Source organism: Falco cherrug, chromosome 7 (assembly GCF_023634085.1).
Source record: "Falco cherrug isolate bFalChe1 chromosome 7, bFalChe1.pri, whole genome shotgun sequence".
NCBI lineage: Eukaryota > Metazoa > Chordata > Aves > Falconiformes > Falconidae > Falco > Falco cherrug.
In genome coordinates this window covers 30,710,154-30,725,710 of record NC_073703.1, presented here as the reverse complement: position 1 = coordinate 30,725,710, position 15,557 = coordinate 30,710,154, and the positions used below count along the sequence as shown (strand labels likewise).

Below are 15,557 nucleotides of genomic sequence, written 5' to 3'. Positions count from 1 at the left end.
AATAAATTAACTCTATCCCAGCCAAACCCAGGACATTAAGTAAAACGACTTTGTGACATAATAGCTCTAAAAAACCCAAACAAACCACTTCTGCTTTGCTGCCACTCACCAAGCCACCAAGTTAAGCATAACCAACTACTGAACCAAGGACCTACCTGCAGAAAGTAGGCAGCAGTGCATAAACATCTTTATGTCTACATCTTTCCCCCCCGTAAGTCACTATGAAGATTCTGTTTTGTAAGAAGCTAACATTCAAGTTTTTAGTCAAATAAAACTTGCAAATTTGATTTTGAAAGCCTTCTGGTCTTCTTTGAGAAGTTCACTTCAGCAGAAGGTCCAGTAACACCCAGCCCAAAGCTTTCAGCAACACAAGGTCCTATCATACATATACCCCAGCACATAACGAGCCACATTTCTATAAGCCACTTTTCACAGCAGATAATTGTTCTTAACATGCCAAAAAGTACAACTGTTTGCCCTCTCTTTCTTACACACACTTCTGGAGAAAAGTAATCACTATCCTGATTGCATTAATTCAATTTTCCTGACTGGCTGTCAATATTTTGAATGCTTTGTTAAGTCAGTGATCGTTCATTTATAATAGGTGCTTTTTTCAAAGCTGCTTTCCCAACCCATTCTCTATACTTAATAATTACAGAGGCAGGGCAGCAGTTAGGCACCAAACATATAAAGTCTAACCAGTACCAACATTATCCACACAGCAATAAACACAGTGGGACAAACTCAAACCGACTTTTATGAGCGAACATGCACAAAAAGCAAAGCACAACATTAACATACTGTTTCCAGCACATTCAAAAATGCATGATTAGAAGTGCAACACCGGACACACTCCACCACTTTTCCTGGTAATCAGGGGCTTTTCAGATAATCAGTCACAAAATTGAAACTATTCCCCTGACCATAAATTTCTCCCTGATCAAACTGAACGAGTTCTCACCAAGTGGAAGTCTCCTGGGTAGCTTCACAGGGGTCATGGATACTGCAAATCCCTCTGCTGCTTGCTGATACTCCCCGATCACTTCACAGAGGTCTTCAACAAACACCATTTACTGGGATGAGTAGTTTGAAAGCAGTGTAGATCTACCACTTGATTTGAGTGCTTTGAGGCATATGGAGTAGCATTACAAGCAACAGGGGATACTGCTTAATAGATATACTCTTAAGACACAACAAAATTGTATAGTGTGGACAGACTTTTAAATGTATTAATCAAAATTCTGCCTTTACACATGTATGTAAAAATCTTACGAGCTTCAGTCCCTTAATAGAGAACCCATAGAGGAAGGGTTGCCCTTTCCTTCATCGCAAGACCAAGAATTAAAACCAAATTGACAATAAAAAGAACTTCAATAAAGCATATTTTTAAGAAACAGACTTCTGAAGTTCATGAAACTTCAATAAACTTTTTTGCCTACTGCCACAGCAGACATGGCGCAGGCAACAGTGCAAGCCCCCTCACTTTCACCCATACGGCTCAACCCAGAGCCACGGCAGTCAAGGTTTCAGTGAGAAGATTCCTTTAGGCTACGCTTTGGCAATCTGTGACCAACACTTGTTCACCCCACCACTGCCCAGTGGTGTCTGCGCTGTGAACATCTTTCAACTTGGGAGCAGACCATGACCACAAGCTTGGTTGTCAAAGCTGCTGATGAGCCACCGCAAAATACTATTACATCCACACCTGTTGCAAAAGGACTGTATTAGTGCAAATCAGCACCAATGATGTGTCACTCTCAACCGAGCAAAGAGCTTCTAGAGTGCCCTAGGTTTTACAAGTCTGGGTACTCTCACTCATCGCTAACCTAACATGATGAATCCATTATGAAACAGAGTTATATCAAACATCTCAGATAATAATAAGCAGCCAAAGAAATACATAATGGATAGTGAAAATACATGAGCAACTAATGGAAGACAAGACCACCAGGGTATTTGGGTATACCAATGGCTGTTCCAGGTCTCTCAAAAATAGAGGCTTGCAAGATACTTGGTTGTTGTCATGGTTTAACCCCAGCCGGCAACCAAGCCCCACGCAGCCGCTTGCTCACTCCCCCTCACCCAGAGGGGCGGGAAGGAGGATCAGAAAGGGATGTAAAACTCCAGCGTTGAGATAAGAACAATTTAATATGTAAAGCAAAAGCTGCACAGGCAAGCAAAGCAAAGCAAGGAATTCATTCACCACTTCCCTCGGGCAGGCAGGTGTTTGGCAACCCCCAGGAGCGCAGGGCTCCATCACACGTAACGGTTACTCGGGAAGACAAACGCCATAATGCCAGATATCCGCCCCTTCCTTCTTCTTCCCCCAGTTTATATACTCAGCATGACTCCATATGGTATGGAATACCTCTCTGACTAGCTTGGGTCACCTGTCCTGGCTGTGTCCCCTCCAATTCCCTGCCCCCCCCCAGCCCTCTGGCTGGCAGCACCGAGGAAACTGAAAAGTCCTTGATTTAGCATAAACACCACCCAGCAACAACTAACAACATCAGTATGCTACCAACATTGTTCTCACATCAGAGCCAAAACACAGCACTGTACTAACTGCTAAGAAGAAAATTAACTCTATCCCAGCTGCAACCAGGACAGCTGTATACAGTGTCCCTCACGATAGCACTAATAATCACCACTTAATAGTAACCATGTCTTTTCATAATCAGGTAGCAATGCCTTCTGCCTTAGGTAAGTCGACAACACTTTTCAACCCCTCATTCTTCAATGAACAGGAAGAATTTAGACTAAAGGAGTAACCCAAGACAGTCAGCTTACCCATTCTGCCTACAAATACATTCAAGCCAAAAGTTACCCTTATCAAAGATGATAGCAGACAAAGTATGGAAAAGGATTCGAATGACACAAATTTTAGAGAAAAACTGATGGGAGAAAAGCAAGTGGACGAACATACCAGAAGATTTCAGAAGACATGGAAGAACAGCAAAGCAGCTGTGAATATTATAACAAGGGGACAGAGTAGGAAGCCAAAGGTGGCAGAGCTACAACATAAAAAAGTATTAAAAGACCAAGAGAGGAAAGCGAATGAGGTAGACCATGAGCAAGAGACTTGGAAAAGACAGAGAGGAAAAAATTATTTGGTGAATAGGTAACACAATAAAAGTAGCAGAATACTTGGAAAAAATAGGGGCTCAAAGCTCCAAACATCAAAAAAGGGGCTAGATTTGATTAAGCACCTACATATCTGGAGGTTCCTGACACTCTGTGACACCTTTATTTATGGTGAGTTTGCCCAGACATCAAATTAACACTTTTTTTCACTCCCAAGCTGATCACAGGTTTTGTATGTTGCTTTCTCCCCCTCCCCCCAAAATTTTTATTGATATTTCAGGAACAATGTTTAGCAGTATTTTTTTTAATGGAAGCAAAAAGGCTCGCAAAAATACACATAAATACGTGGCATAAAATCCCTAAATAAGACAAAAATACTTTGCTGAAACACTAAGAATTATTGTGGCAAATTTTCCTGGACTGACTCAAGTTTCTTTTCTACTGGCTCAGAAGTTCATGCTAGTTGTTTTAAAGTAGGTTATTACTGGATTGCACTTTCAAAGTACAAGCTAACCTTCACTCAGAAAAGCGAAAGTCGCCAGCTTGCTGAACAGTCACCAAAGAGCTGCTGTCCATGTTGGTCCTGCTACCTGAGAATACTGACCCGAGGTAGTGAAGGAATTATCAGGATACCTTTGCCACACACCTTCTGCCTAACCTTCTACCATTAGATATGAAAGACATAATTCTAACCTTTCGAAGTCTTCTACAAGAGGAAGAGGAAAAAAAAAAAGAAAAAAGACAGATTTTAAATGTTCTTAAAAACAAATCATCATCTTCTACTTTCTACATTTGTATAAACATAAGCATACATCCACTTACAGGACTTGTGGTTGCTTTGGGGGTTTTAATGTTTGTTTGTTGGTTGGTGTTTTCTTTTGCTTTATTTTTAGGCAGCGATCCATTAATTTAGCTAGGTGTGTAAAAAAACAACCCAATACTACGCTGAGAGAGAATACCAAACCCCAGGACAATCAGCTCATGCTTTGGTGCTCCCAGAGCTGTATTAGAACACCCTTAGTCTAAGAAACAAAATATACACAAACTTAAAAATCTCTGAATTTTAACATCATGCTCCATGACAAACACAAGACTGACTCTACATGAAAAGTGTTTGTAGAGTTTTTGAGACTCCAGGATTAGTAACTATTATTACTTACTCCTTTTCTCAATTCTAGCTGGTAATGCCTCCAGTGCTGAACCTTCCACTGGTTCCTTTCAGCTCTTACCAGAAGGAGCTGTACACCAGATTAGTCAGGTTTTCCTGTAGGCATTTGAATAGTAAAAGCTACAGGTAGAGCAAATGCAAATCCATAACAAGCCTAACTTACCTACTTACTCAGCTCCTCTACCCTGAAACACATCAAAGAACAGAGACAGAAAACACCATGTAAACAAAGCCATCTCCTTTTCCAAGTGATTTCTCAAATTACAGACATAGAGCTAAGCTACACAGGAGTAACGTAGTGCTCCACTGGGTCACCCTACTGCTGTCTTCCTTTAAAATCACGTCTTTCAAGCTGTTTTCCAGTATATTTTTAACTGCCCAGCTAGTCTCCAGACCCTGCCATCCTCCATCCATTCCTGAATTCCTAATAGAGCACTGGAATTCCAAACATCAATAGACACTCAGCTCATTATTTCAACTTCGTCATGCTCTGCTCATATCACTTTTATCTTGTACTTTGTTTCTGTTAATTTTAGAGAGAATGATGGATTACACTGTAGCTACAACTTTATCTTGTTACATCGTGTGCAATTTTTTGTGTGTGTTGTAAATTAATGGCAAATCAGAAAATGGCAAGACTAGCAATTTATAATGAGCATCTCATTGTTTCCAGGTTCCTTGGATGTCAAAAAAAAAAAATCTAAAAACCTGAAAAAATGTTTCAAGTTCCAGGCTACTAAGTAACACCTTTGCAAAAAAACCACCATGGCCTGCTGACCTAAGCCAGAAGAATCCTTAAGAGGATTATTGTCTTCCTTTTGATAAGATTCTTATCAGATCACAATTTTTTTCTGCATGACATGAGAAGCTTTTGCTCTATAATGATCATTAAATATAACAACACAAATATGTCACAGCAATCTTACAGTTACCTTCCATTCTAACCACAGTCACAATGCAATTCAGGATTTCCATTGGAATTTATTGATTTGGTGCATTAAGTACATAATGAAATCATGATAAAATTATATATCTGTAGATGCTTCCTGTAAGAGTGCAGAAATTATACCTTGTTTAGTAAGTGCTCTGAAACTGCCATCTGTCTAAATAAAAATATGCAGTATTAATTTTGCTCGAACTACAGAGTTGCTCTATGAAATTTACTCAGAAACACTTAAGACACCCACAAAAAAAAAAAAAAAAAGAACCAAGAGCATGGGAAACCCAAAACATAACTCCCATTCAAATGGGCTCAGAACAAGTGCCACGATTGCTACTCTGCTTGATACTGACCCATTAATTTATCCCAGAAGTCACAGGAGTACTTTATTCTCCAGTGAAAGAAGTAATTAAGTGAGAGCTATTCTATGTAACAAAACCCATTAAGAGCTCAGGCTTATATTTAAAAATATTTATATTTATTAACTTAAATAATATACATACATATAAAATACAGGTTTCTATAACTCTGTTTATACACTAAGAAAAGTTTAATTGAACCCTGAAAGCATAACTTCCATTCCCTTCTCATTTGGTAGGATAAATTTAGTCAAGAACATATTCTACTCTATGCTAATTCACCACAATAGTCTCCCACATTTTCCAGTAAGGCACTACGCAATCCAACTGTCCATCATGTGTTTGCTTTCTCATTCTCTCCGCAGAGGGAGCCATGTATGTAATGGAGTAAGAATTTTACGGAACCACACACGTGTAAGATGTTATGTTTGTGTAAGAAAGAGACAAATTTTAATAAACATACCCAACAGTTATGATAAAAGGCGCAGAAACAAGCTGATGGTGCATTCTAAAGTCCCCACACACACAGGTGCCCCCACCCCCCGCCCGAAAGCTCAATTTCTTACACACGTTTTCTCTTTACTGCAGAAGACCCAGTATGACAGATGAACAAAATTACTGGATTTTGGCCTTCATTATTCATTTAGTCTTCTAAATACTAGTTTCAGCCCTCAGATCAGAATCAACACCTCAAGCCGGATTCACTGTTATGCCAAAAACAAGCTGGGGTTGCAGAGGATGATGCATCTGCAGCAGCATATCCCTCAGGAACACCAGCCACAGCATCCACTACTCATCTGCATTTCCTGAGCAGAAGAACATAACCCCTACTACACTCCACCCATGAAAAAACCCAGGCAAACCTGAAGGTACAACCCTGATCTACACACTGAGATAACATCTCCTTGCCAACTTAGAAACTAGAAAGCATTATTCAAAAGACGCTACGTGAGGACTTTCCATCCACAAGCAATCCACGTGGTTTCTTTGTCAAGAAACGAGGTTACCACATCATTCCCTCCTTTAAGATATGTTCCTTGCATAAGGCCTTCTACTGCTTATGCTCAACCAGCTGCCCTGAGATATGGTCATCTGTAAGGCTCAGACTGTGTTATTCAATACCTTATGACAGTACCTCAAATTAGTCAAGCTTTAAGGGAACACCCTTTCTCATATTGCCAAGCCCAGTAGACCTGTCTAAATGACAGAAAATAAATAGTCTATTTTATTTTTATTTTGCAATTACTGTAGAGTTCTCCCTCATTCCCACAGAAATACATCCCCATTCTAGACCATTTAATCTTAATTTTCAGATTATTCAGGATCTGGAACAATTCATAAGTAAAAGGGAAAAACATGACATTTATATAATACTCCCCTGTAACCTGTCAAGTTAGTCTGTGTTATGCTGGATATTTGATTATATTTGCATTATCATTACATACGTCCATGTAAAAATACCAGCTATTCCTTTAAAAATAGGATCTCCTCCATCACAGAACAGCACAGCTCAGTTTTAAACCAAATTTCATTTACTAGTAATTATCATTCACCTTTAGAGTACACCACTCTGTTGTAACTAAAGCAGGTGTTTTTTCTAAAATATGGAAACCTGACTGATATAGAGTATTAGGCTACTTTTCTACCTTTTAAACAATGAGGTTTTTTAATGCTTGAATCCTAAATGGGGTAAACATTTTATCTCCCCAACACAAGGTTCAAGAAATAAAAGCCTAATTTCTGAATATTTGTAATTGTCTAAAGAACTACCCTGACTGTAGCCTTGCTTTACCATAATGTGCATGGACATTTAATTTTTTTTTACGTTTCTTTGACTGACCTCTTCCAAAAACACTAAATTAAAAAAAAAATGCAGTTTTATTTTGGCAGAATATATTTACCTACATGCATGCATATCAATCATAGGGGGTTTTGTCCCTCAGAAATGCCATCTGCTACTGGACAGGCAAACCTTGGTTCAAGCTCAGATCACTGAGCCTTGGCACCTGAAGTGAATTTCTCTAGAGATTACTTAGCCCCCCTCCAACATGACTATCAATGTACAACAGCATATTACCTATAAAAACAAATATTTGACCCATTACAAATGAGTTTTGCATTAAGTTCTTAAGGTTCATAAACTAGTTTGAGAAAACTGAAAACTAGACAGACACGGTTATGTCACAAAACTAACGTAACTAAAGATCGCTCTGCTGTGCATGAAGTCAGTTTTCAAAACTTTCTTAGTTTAGACTGTTACAAGTATTAGCCAGGCATAACAGTTCAGGCATTAAATACAATTAAAACATTTCCTCTGTGGTTACCAAATAATACTCTTCATGATCAACTGCTACCCTCTCTACCTCTTCCAAACTACTCATTAGTTAAGGTGCTTCTCTATTGAAGATGATAAACTGAAATTAGATTACCAACAATATTTATCCTCAGCTGTACTGTGGTTGCAAACTTAATCTTCAGTTGGCATCCTGGCCAAATTGAAGCCAATGGGAATGTTACATTGGTTCATTAAAATTGCAATTACACCTTTGCTCTAATCGGCAGAAGAAAGCTTATTGCTTACTAATCAAAAAAAGGAAAGCAAGCTCACCAGTTATATATTCCATGAAAAATTAATGGAGAAAAACTCAGCAGGAGAAGTGCATATTTTGCAGGTTTATACACACGTGGGTAAGCCTGAAAGCTCCTCATCGTAAGTGAGGTAATCCAAATACACTACTGGAGAATGAGCATAACTTTTAAAAGGCATTTTTTTAGAGTCTTTGCAGGTACAGATCACTGATCAAGAAAGCATGTATAGCACAGCAAACGTGCTTTGTATCTGACCATATGAATACACAGATCATACTTTCTAAAAAGCATGGGCAAGCTAGAAAATGTAGCAGGCTTACTAGTACACTTACACATCCTTTGTGTATTTAAAAAGAGGACTTGAGGCACATTCTTCCTGCCGCCTTTACTTTTTTCCATGAAATATCAAACTCACTAATACGTTATTAAATGACAAGCAGAGCATGCCATTTACAATAAAAATTAGTATTTTAAGTAATTACCTCCACTAGACTGAAGTTTATCAAGAGAAGGCAGACAGCATTCTACATTCTCTTTACTTCACATTCAGGCTGTATCAGCAGGCACGTATACAGATGGCCCTTTCCCAATCCAATAGCTAATATGCAGTAAAAGTAGGTCAGCAAAAAACAAAAGAGTTTTAAACTATACTAATCCAGTGGCTTCAGTATCCTAGAAATGACAGAAAAGGACCATCAAAACTCTTGTGGTCATAGGACTAAGTTATAACTGTAAAGACTAGAAAGCAAAATACAACCCCATGCCATCAAGTTCTCCAGGGTACTTGGTCTCAGAGACACAGGCAGTAATCAACTAATCACCTTCAAGCAAACAAGCTGAAGCAGCACTTCTGTGTGCCTTACTCCTTCCTCTGAGAGGCATTAAAGTATCAATCCTTAACCTAAGACCTAACAATCTAGCAAGCTTTACACCCACTCCCCCTGATTCCTGTCGTTTTCAGAGGATGTTACAGCTTGTTTCACTTCAGTATCAATGCTAGCATTATCTGTCTTGTCAGAAGGCAGCCAAGAACTCAGCTCAGGCATTCCTTCAGCAGCAGGGGCCCTTCAATTTGAGCATCCAATTTGCTTCTTGCCATTTCTCAGGGCTGCTCCTACCTTTGCCTGCTCATGGAGTTTTGTACAATCATGTCTGTAATACTCCTCTTCAGAAGCTTGCCTCTTTGTCTTGCTTTTCTCAGTCTGCAGCCAAAGACCTCCAAAACAGCCCCCAGCTTCTCCAAATGCCATCTATTTTTACCTAGGCGATGCCATCTCATTCCGGATGCTGCTAATTGGCCCCTTAGTCACAACTGGAAAAGTAACCCAGTTGAGTAACTCTTTCTGAGCTGCTGCATTGAGGAATCTGTATGTCTCATACTTGCATTAATTCAGATGAGGAAGCTTCCAGTAAATTTGTTCCCATGCAAGATGAAGACCAGAGTTTAATACAGATTAACCACATTTTAGCCTCTAAAAGTCTATAGCAACTTCACTCATGCACTTTTTTTGAAGTAATAACCTTCCCACACAAGAGTTTTCTGCATTTAAAGTTCTAAATCTTGTAAGGAAGCACCACATAAAATAGGAGATAACTGTAGCACCAGAGATCAACTGTACTTTACCTAGTCATCAGCTTGTTGGGCTGGTTTTTTTCCCCCCACATATTACCTAAACCAATCTGTAAACTCGCCAGGATCTACTCAGAAGAAATGACAGAAAACCCATGTAAAGTTACATTTTTAAAGAGTGAAGGAAGCAATGATAATACACACTCACAAGCAACCCATTCTAAAACAGGTGTTTTTCCACACAGACCTTCTTATGTACATGATGTAAAACAGCTGGCTTCACAGCTACAAAATTATGTTTCAAGCAACTCAGCGAGCCCCGCTTGCTTCTTAATCACTTTGCTAATGAAAAGTTAAGTTGACGCATCTGGGAATTTCCTCCCAACTATTCAGCTTCTGCATAGTTATCAACTAAATTGGTACAAACAGGAAAAACCAATCATGAGACAAGACAGACCAGTTAGGCAGCTTTTACTAGGAAAACACTGGGAAAAGTAAATAACTGAATTATTTAAATTCATCCTAAATTACTTCACGGTCGTTGTAATACTTTACTATTCCACTAGAAAGGCAAATTTAAATGCTGAGTATTTAAAAGCCATTACTTCAGAAACATAGAACTTAAATGAGAAGAATTACCATTTTATTAAGAGAACTTGACTCATCCTTTACTAATGAAGACTGCAATCATTTAATATTAATACAATGAAACCCTTCTAGAAAATCTGAGGTTTCCACAGACAAACACAGCAAGCATTTTTGACAACATGAATGCGACTATCAGATGTCCTGAACATCATCTGTAAAAACTAAAAGCAGAGCTTTTCAACAGATTAGTAATCCTGGATTCAGTTAAATGCTGGCAGGATTAATACTGTTTCCTAGGACGAAAGAGAGATCCTGTTCCACCCGATAAAGACAGCACAGGCTGCCAAAAGTAAAGGGAAGGGCCTTCAGCTGTGGATCATTAAGAAACAGCCATTTTAAAAAATGGCATGTTTTGGAGAACATAGCATCCGGTAAAACGGTGGAGTACTTTTTCCATGTGGACCCAAGAGAACTTGAAATGATTTATTCTGCAAATGAGAAACTGAATGCTTCTATGATGGTTTGTTTTGCTGAGAAAGGAACTTCTTTTCACTTGAAATGAAGGCAAAACAAATCTGCTTTAAATGTGATTCTGCTAAAAAGAATAAACATGTACAAAATCCTTGCCCTGCAAATCACCACCAACATCAGCCCTGCACATCCCTACTTCTTACTCTCACATTAGTTTTGTTTGAGTTGGTTGGGGTTATTTTTGTTTTTAAAGAAACAGTTCCATATAGCTGCGTACAACTTTGAGCCTGACTGAGGACTCAAGCAATACAGCAAGAACTCAAGTTCATTGTGTCACTGAAAAGGATTGCACATCTATTTGGGTTCAAATGTATGGTGCCACAAAACCAATGAAGAATCCTTGCTTCCCGTGACAGGTCAGTGAGGGACGTGCAGTGCCCGGAGGCAGCGAGGAGTGAGCAGAGGGAGCAAGCCCCCGTAGCACAAGCAGAGCCCACCACAGGAGCACCACGCAACCTGGGCCCTAGAATCCAGCTCAAGAGCATCCCTCCTCTTTCTCTAACTCCCAAACCTCATGCTTGTTGGTCCAAAATGTTGGAAAAATTTAGAGCAGTTTCTAGCTGTGGAAAAAACTGCGATGGGACAGGACATGGTTATTCCCAGTTACAGACTCAAGATTCTCCATAGGATGTTCTGTTCAGGCATAGCCAAAGCAGTTTTTGCACAGACCAAGGCCTGAGGGTTGTTGACCATTTTACAGGAGGCTCATCTCCTCCCATCTCCGAGGCAGATGTGGCAGGTCAGGCGAGTCAGCGTGAGTTACAATAATCTGCATCAAGCCTAGAGACACAAGGGATCTCTGGTGGTACTCAGCTCCCATCACCCCAAATGCCCTGGGCTGGGCTCAGCCACAGAAGAGGACAGCACTGACTTCCCATGGCATACGTCCACCCAGCACGCTTCCTTCTCGGCTTGGACTCGCAGGTCCCTACTGCCCATGGGGCTTTTCTGCCATGTCAGTGTCATCTCTTGCACTCAACCAGGCCTACCAGAGATGGATAAGCTCTCCTGCATTGTCTGTCCTCACTCAGAAAAGGTGCAAATAGCAGCCCGGTTTGTCCTCTCTCATGCACGCAGCCTTACCTGGGCACGCAGGTTTCCTTGGCCTAATGCAAGGTTTCCATCAGGATACAGGAAGGTAGGGGAAATTAAAAAAAAGGCTGCTTGTGCAATGAAGAGAAAAATGGCAGGTTCTTCTGCTTTGGGCGCTACTCTTCCCACTATGAGATAATCCTTCCTTCAGGCATTGGCACCACCTCAGGGTACTAATGGTGCAAGTATTTACCCCCTCCCTTCAATAGCTCAGATCACCTGAAGAAAAAACAAATTCAACCAGCGTGTAGATAGATGCAAGTTTATGCATCAGTATTTTTTATTAAAATAATTGTAAGGCAAAGAAAATTATATTATTGTATTATAACCTACTTCACCTGTTGAGGAATAAAATTTTATTATCATTTCTACAAATCCTCACAATCCCTAACTAAGATCATATTAAGTAATGCTTGAATTTTCCTCTTCTTTTTCCAATGTTACAAGCGCTCAGTTAAAAAAGTTGAGGGGAAAATGGTTTAGATATTAGAGCAAGCTCAGATACTGCAAACACTTTGCCCGCAGTTAACACTTCCCTCTCTCTCACTTGCAGAATAACTCAGCCCAAGCAGACCTCTCCATCCCTCCCTACTGGGCCTGGTTCCAGTATCAAGAAGCTAATTCCCCTCCACTGCACTGCACCTGATTGCAGCCCAGCTCCTCTTACACAACAGGTCTGGCCAGTTCCTCTCTGCTTCCTGACTCTGTGACTGAGCAACAACTTCCCTTGGTCTTCCCCCTTCCCTGATCATCCAGTCTCTTCTTGTCACAACTTAGCAAGTTGCCATTATCTCTTTACTTTTGGGTAGGTCTAAGGTAACAATCATAGGTCATTTTAAGTTTCTGGGCTTCCCCCACCTTAAAAACAAAAAGTAAGCTTTTTTTTTTTTTCTTAATAGAAGTAATGAACTCATCGAAATCTGTAGGAAGAAAAATTTTAGAACTACATGAAAATGTTTAGGGGGAAAAGAAAAGAAAAAAAAAACACCAAAAAAATGATGGCCAGATGAAATGTCTGAATTATAATAACTGAAACTCCTAATGTTTTCTGAGTGTCCAAGGGGTAGAATACACAGGCAAACAAGAGGTGTACAAAATTCCCACTGGACTGGTATTTTGAAATTAAGCTTCTTTTTTATTACACCTAATAAGCAACGCTGCTGTCCTTCCTTAAATCAAACAGAAACACAGTATTTTTTTCCTATAGAAATATTTAAAACATAAGACTGGTACAAAAGCTTCCAGATTTACGACTTCCACTTAAAAACTTGGAAAATTCAAATTCTAACTTGTTTTTTAAAGCAAATTTTACCTTTATTCTTCAAAACTTGTGTTAACTTTGGCAAAAATGTGCAAAAAGTAAAATATACTGCAATCTCTCTTTCAAATTAAAATACAAACTCAGTCTCTCTTGACATCCTTGCAGAGGTCACCCCTGCCTTGCTAATGTTACCATGTAACACACTAGCCAGTTAACACAGACATTAACACACATCTCCCTTTACATGCCTACCTCTCAAACAATGAGCCTGATTCAGCAACCCTTAATCAGGCAAAGTGCTAATATAATCAAATTAGACTTGTTTCTGAATAACATAAAACGCGGTGTTAATTCGGAAATGCTGGGAAAAACGGTTACACCGTGGAGACTGAACCTACACTTCCTCAGATTTTAGGGCTCTCAAGGTTAGAAGTATTCTGAAGATAGGATCAGGTTATAAGTTGATCTAATTTCCACTCTCATGTCTCATAAAGCTCTGTAAATATAAGACACATAAAAGTATCATGTAAAAAAGTAAGGGTCACCCGTCCTCCAAGTCCACTGCTTTGCTACAGTATGCATAGATAGAATATTTTTAAATTAAACCTGACAATGAAAGTTTACAGCTACTAAATAAAGCCATCTCAGGTTATAAACCAAACCAAAAAGCATCCTAACCTTAGAACTTAAAACATAAACAATTACAAAAAGCAAACAACAAAATCAACAACAAAACCCCACCAAAAAAAAACCCAACACCTTATCCTTTATGCATGAAAATTTCACAATGAGCAGTCACTCAAAATAGTATCTCAGGAAATCCATCTTTTAAGTATATAAGAAACTATAACAAAAATATTTTTTAAAATTTTTTTCAGTCCTCTCCAACTTGAAGAACCTTACCTTCATTACATCCACAAGATGAATATTGTTCTTTCCATCAATGTAGCACTCAAAAGAACATCCCTCCTTTTAACCCCAGTGCTTACTGAAGGTACGTTTAGAAGTCCAACACTAGCTTATAGCCTAATTCACTTGTCTAACAAGTGAATTATATTCATAACTGGATGGTGATTAACACTAAACAACTCAACCTCACAACACAACAGCACAGCAAATCATTCTTTTCAAACTGCCAATCGTTGAGGTCAAAACATTCATGCTTTTAAGTCAAATTACAATCAACTTCCTCCCCACCCATTCTATTATTTGTTATTCATGCATTGACAAGAGCATGGGAACCACTTCACAAAAAATCATAGGTGTCTTAGAAGAATCTACACTACCTAAAGATTAAATACCATTTAAAAACCAAGAGAGAGAAAGGACTCCTTAAGTCTTAAAAACAAACAAACAAAAAAAAAACACCCAACAAACAAAAAAACCCAACCAAACCCCCAATCAGACTTATTTTCCCCTTTCATTTTAGATACTTCCTTTTATCCTCCCATCATTTCATTCATTACAGTGCCCCCTCAACTACAACCACCGTAGTATCAAGCCAAGCAATTCCCTTCTATTCCAAAGGTTTTTTAGAAGTTACCCAGACGAAGATAGCAACGCTTTGAATCACAAGCAGTTCCCAAGGTTCAGTGCCAGCCTCCAAGAAAATGTTAGGTTTAGATTTTAAAAAGTGTAGTTGTTAACAAAAAAATTAAGGACTACAACAACAAGCTTCCTATTTTATTTGCATTCAGAGCCATGCTATAGCCCCTCTCTCTATCTTTCTAGTCTATGTTGATGTTCAGGAAACTGCTTATAAAACAACTATTTTCTAACAAAATGCTAGCAACCTCCTTTGAAATACTACTTTTGACAGCAGCAGCATACGAAAGGCAACAAACTTGTAAGAGGTGAAGTTTTTCAAGGCGGAAACTACAAGTAATACTGCTGACACGTTTCTGAACCTGCGAGCTCTTGGTTCTGCCTACCCACCCAGGATCTTCAGAGCAGCTGTGACGTAGGAGCGACAGCCATCGTCCGGCTCGGAAGGCAGCTCCCCAGCTGTTTACTGTCTCTAACTTCACTCCAGTTTTCGTGGGTAAACACACGCTGACCAGTCCTTTCATTATCTGCATAATCCCAGCCTCTTTGATTACTGGACTGTAATACCAGTGCCCGAGTGAGCTTTCATTCCTGAATTACGGCCACACAGAACATGACCGGGAGAGTGCCAAACAAGATGATTAAGCAGCAAAATATGACCAGGCATGAATTACATTATTAATATTCCTATCTATCATTAGCTGCAGAAACAAGGGGGTTGTGCAGCCAATAGCAACTATGCATAAAGAAAGCTCCTCCACTCTGACACACTTTCAAAATAAGAGCAACTATTTAGAGTAATTTTATTCTTCAGTTGCTTTGACACCGAA

The 15,557-nt window shown here is 39.3% G+C and overlaps 1 protein-coding gene across 4 annotated transcripts in view; it reads right to left on the bottom strand.

Moving 5' to 3' along the window:
* Positions 1-15,557, bottom strand: part of PPP2R5E (protein phosphatase 2 regulatory subunit B'epsilon) — a 77,409-nt gene that overhangs the window by 38,885 nt on the left and 22,967 nt on the right. Inside the window, exon 1 of one of the 4 annotated variants that reach the window (XM_027802563.2) lies at positions 15,118-15,280. The exons of the other annotated variants lie outside the window; for them this stretch is intronic. The gene's annotated coding sequence lies outside the window, so the exon portion shown is untranslated. Of the gene's footprint in view, positions 1-15,117; positions 15,281-15,557 lie in introns of those variants that run through there. 4 annotated transcript variants of the gene reach the window in all.